The 5009-nt window shown below is 46.6% G+C and overlaps 1 protein-coding gene across 1 annotated transcript in view; it reads right to left on the bottom strand.

Moving 5' to 3' along the window:
• The window catches only part of ackr5 (atypical chemokine receptor 5), a gene marked incomplete at its 5' end in the record, with an annotated part of 15383 nt that extends 10384 nt beyond the window's left edge, over positions 1 to 4999 (bottom strand). The window contains 1 exon segment of the mRNA XM_014022568.1: positions 4782 to 4999.
• Between the last annotated feature and the right edge of the window lie 10 nt (positions 5000 to 5009).

The following is a 5009-nucleotide window of genomic DNA, read 5'->3' as shown; positions in this document are numbered from 1 at the left end:
TGTATGTATGTATGTATGTATACACAGATTTCTCCAATGGAATATTTAATAGTGACTTAAGAGACCCACAGACTCGACCCATAAGACCTGAAGCAGACACAGGGAAGACCAGAGCCAAAAAGCCCGAGAGGGACCCCAAACACAGAGCTCCCAGGGGCATCAGCGCATGAAGAACCGCCCACCCACCCCCAAGAGCAGACCACAGGAGAGAACCGGGAGAACCACCCCCGCCCAGCGTCCCCATGCAGTAATCCCCCAGGGCCAGCAGTGACGAACTCACAGGTCCCACTGGCACCTGCAGTGCAAGAGTAGATCCGGGCATGGACACAGAGGCCCAGGCCCCCAGGGCACACCACCCCAAGCCGAGGCCCGAGAGGGCCAAAGGGTCCAAGCCCCACCAGGCAGTCACCAGGCCGAGCCGGCACACGCCCAAGCGCCCAGCCCAGACACCGAGAGCCACCAGCTCACCAGCGGGGAAAGGCACAAACCACCAAAGGGCAATGCAGCGGGGGTGGGGGCGGGGGCACCACCAGCAGTGGGTCCCCAGATAAACCAGAAAAGGGGGCAGCCCAAGTCTCAGCCTGACAAATATCCAAACATACACAGACACAATCCCACCCTCATTCTCACAACCATTCATTCAAAGACACACAAAATGGACGCCATAATCCACTCACACTCCCGATACACACTCTATGCCCCCCAGGTCCAGGACATGCACCTGGCCCCTACTGAGGGCAGCCCACATCCAAACCCAAGAGGTAGACCCGTTCATTCTGGGGTGGAGAGGAGCAGACAGCCAAGGTTCGGCCCGGGACGCACCAAGCCGACCGGCGAACCCCGCTACCACAGCGAAGCCACGCCCCGACCACCCCCACACACCGCTAATGGCCCTGTGCACTCCCCCAACCGACAACCTGCCGAATTCTGGCAGCCACCCCGGCCAGCGGGCCAACCATGGCAACCAGGAGCCATACTCTGGGATTCGAAACGGCTCCTAGGAAACCGAAGCACCAGCCCTGTCCCTGGCACCCCTCCAGGCTCCGAGCCCACCCGCAGCCCAGTCCCCCACCAGACGGTCCGCTCCTCCTCTGGACCCCATCCACAAATGGCAGTTAGGGAATGGGGGAGTGAAAAAAGGACCCCAGTGTTTCCCYCCAAAAATGGTTGGGGGTGGGGTTACTAGTTTTATAAAAACATAATTTTACATGACCCACCTTCACTTATAGTAATAAATTTACATTGTGAATATTTAATTGCCTAACTACATCCTAAAGTTAAGGTCTTCTCCTGATAATTATCAATGATAATTTATTTATTTATTTATTTAATTATTATTGATATTAAGTGATTAGAACTCTGTGCAGCAGCAAATGGATCTGAGTCCAGAGTTCTCACTTTGTCACATCTAGAGTCACACAGAAGAGCTCCAGAAGGTTACAGAGTGTGGATGGTTGTTTGTCTCTTTTGTGTCCCTGATGGAGACTGGAGACCTGTTCAGGTGTCCCCTKCCTTCACCCAAAGGCAGCTGGGACAGACTCCAGCCCCACTTTGAGGAACAAGGAACAAGGACAGAATGGATGGAGGATTTTTCTTTTTAGCAGGAAGCGGACATTTAATTATGAAACATGATTTCTTTTATGTTAATCTGAATCAGTTTAGTGTTGTTTGTGAATACATGTGACAGTTTTGTAGGAATGAACACGTTTGTAATGTTTGTTCAAAATAAACCTGCTTCTTATGACTTCTGTAACATGTTTTGAATAAAATATTATCAGTAAAACCCTCAAATCATGCCCTTTCTAATAATCATTAGAACTACATTAAAACTCTGGAAGAACTTTAACTCTTGTAGATATAAAGGATAACAGTTAAAAAATGCAACTATCAAAAAAACTTCCTCTCAGTCACCGAGAGTAATTTATTTACCACATTTTAAAGACCGATTATAATCTGGGCCCTTAAGGGTTATTGCTCCTGAACGGGACTGTCTGACCTGCGGTGTGTGTGTGACAGAGAGGAGCTCAGCCCATGACCTGTGGACTAATGCTACATTTAAACCAAACGCRTTTTGAGCATCGGGAGCATCTGGTTTACATGCAAAGTCAATTGTGGACGCGCATCTAGGGGCGTCTAGAAGCCGAGCAGCATATCTGGCACATTTCGAGCAGCGCAGTTCGCAGCGGTGCACATGTCATGAGCATGTTCCGTGGGTGCAGCACGTCCAAAGCGTCCGACATGAGTTAGAAAATCTGAACTTTTACTGGTCAACACATCGCATCAACCAATCAGAGAGACTCTGCTCAGTGACGGACTGGTGACGGGCCGGAAATACCGGAAGCCTGGGAAATCGGATCACACAAACAATGGAGGAAATACTGATAGTCCGATCATTTATGATCATGCCATTTATGTCCATTATCGTGATAGAAATAAAAAGGATTTTGCCTGGAGGATGATTAGTGAGGAAGTTGGCATGTTTGGTAAGTTATCGAAACTACGGTTAAAAGGCTCCTCCTATCACGCGTGTCTACATTCACATCAAATGCATTTGTTATCACTGGATACCAGCGTCAGGACGTGTGCGTTTTGAGATTTTTAGAGGCGTGCAATGCATTTGGTGTAAACGTAGCATAACAGCAACTCATTCTGTCTGGATTTATGGTGTTTTGAGTTCACAAACTACTCAATAAATTTTTAAAACTTGGGGGAAATTACATTAGCTCGTAGCTGCGCTGCTGATCAGCGCTGTTTATTAGAACATGACTGGACTCGCGGGAACCTGGTCACACGTCATGTTGTTTTCGTACTGTTTATTTATTTATTTATTTTTTTTGTTGAGTGATTTTTGGTCAACCGTAGCACAAAAATGGCTGCACCGATCAACAAAATTTGGCAGGACTGTAGAAGAGTTCGACCTACACTGCGCCAGCCAACGGTTTTACGATAGGCCCCATATTTGAGGAGGGGGCTCCTTTCAAAGAAGGGGTGTCAGGACATGAAAAAATGTTTATAACTCAGAAACTGTTCAACATAGGAGCTTCAGATTTCTTTTGTTGTTTAGCTCTGATGAAGCTCTATCCATCAGGCCCACCAATCAGTGCCCCCCACCCCCCAAACCCCCAATTTATCTGAAAAAGGGGGGTCTGGACATGCAAAAATGCTTATAACTCAGAAACTGTTCAACATAGGAGCTTCAGATTTCTTTTTTTGTTTAGCTCTGATGAAGCTCTATCCATGAGGCCCACCAATCAGTGCCCCCGACCCCCAATTTATCTGAAAAAGGGGTATCAGGACATGAAAAAATGCTTATAACTCAGAAACTGTTCAACATAGGAGCTTCAGATTTCTTTTGTTGTTCAGCTCTGATAAAGCACCATTCAGTGCCAGCCAGTGCCGCCATTCTTCGAGTGCCAGTTTGATAGCCAGTTACTCACGATTTCCCACATCGTAATTACGCTCAGCCTGTGAAAGGCGACGAGAAAAAAAGGCACAAGGGTGAAGCTTGTTATCCGAGTTAGACCTTTGGGAAAGAACYGCCCCCACCCCAGTATCTGATGCGTCCACCTCCACTACAAACTGCTCAGAGGGTCTGGGATGATGGAGGATGGGAGATGAACAAAAACTCTGTTTTAATTTACAAAAGGCTGATTCAGCCTCAGGGCCCCAAGAAAAGACCTTCTTAGTGGAGGTTAGCTGGGTAAGGGGAGCCGCAATCCTACTGTAGTCTTTAATAAATCTCCTGTAGAAATTGGCGAACCCAAGGAAACGTTGTAACTGGCGACGATTAGTGGGAACAGGCCAGTCAGCGACCGCTTTGATTTTATGGGGGTCWGTGCTAACACACCCCTGACCAAAAATGAAACCAAGGAACGAGACTGTGGGTACCCCAAACTCACACTTTTCGGCTTTGACATAAAGTTGATTCTCGAGTAATCTTTGAAGGACCATACGAACATGTTTCTGATGTTCGACTGGGTTGGAGGAATAGATGAGGATATCATCTAAATACACAAAAACGAAGACATCGAGAAAATCCCGAAGCACATTATTGATTAGGGATTGAAAAACTGCAGGTGCAGTGGTTAACCCAAAAGGCATTACCAGATACTCTGTCCTAAATGAATTTTGAACGCAGTCTTCCACTCGTCCCCTTCTTTAACTCTGACCAAGTTATAGGCATTGCGTAAGTCTAGTTTAGTGAATACTGTAGCTGAGTGGAGTTGCTGATGCACAGAATCCATTAAAGGCAAGGGGTATTTGTTTTTAACAGTGATCTCATTCAGACCCCTGAAATAATACAAGGTCTGAGACTTCCATCCTTCTTCTCTACAAAAAAAAAAAAAAAACCCGGCACCAAGAGGAGAAGTGGAAGGTCTAATATGACCCGAAGCTAAAGCCTCCTCTATGTACTCCTTCATAGCTTCTCTTTCAGGAGCAAACAGATTATAAAGCCGGCTGGATGGTAACGGTGCCCCTGGTAACAGATTGATCCCGCAATCATACGGACGATGTGGGGGGAGAGACCGTGCTTTATTTTTACAAAAGACTGCACTGAGATCGTGATAGTCAGGAGGTATCTTGGATAAATCCACCTCTTTATTGATCTGGGTAATATCAGAACATGTGGAAACAGCCGACTTCAAACAGTTCTGTAAACAATAATTACTCCATTGATCAATTCTTTTCTCAGCCCAATTAATCATCAGGATTATGTTGGCCGAGCCAAGGAAAACCTAAGATTACTTGGGATGTAGAGGAGGAGAAAATCATGAACTCACCGCTGCCGTGATGATTACTAGAAACAATAAACTGCAGTTGAGGGACTTTGAAGTGGATCTGGGAGATTAATTGTCCAGTAATATCAAAAATGGAGGAAGGGGGCTCAAGTGGCTGCCCCTGGAGGTGAAGTTCTTTGATGAGATCCTCTGAGATCAGGTTACGCTCAGCACCGGAGTCAATGAGTGCTTGAGCTTTAATCCTCTTGCTGCCATTGGTGAGTATGACAG

This window comes from Austrofundulus limnaeus, unplaced genomic scaffold (assembly GCF_001266775.1).
Source record: "Austrofundulus limnaeus strain Quisiro unplaced genomic scaffold, Austrofundulus_limnaeus-1.0 Scaffold335, whole genome shotgun sequence".
NCBI lineage: Eukaryota > Metazoa > Chordata > Actinopteri > Cyprinodontiformes > Rivulidae > Austrofundulus > Austrofundulus limnaeus.
This window is presented reverse-complemented; position numbering and strand designations above follow the sequence as displayed.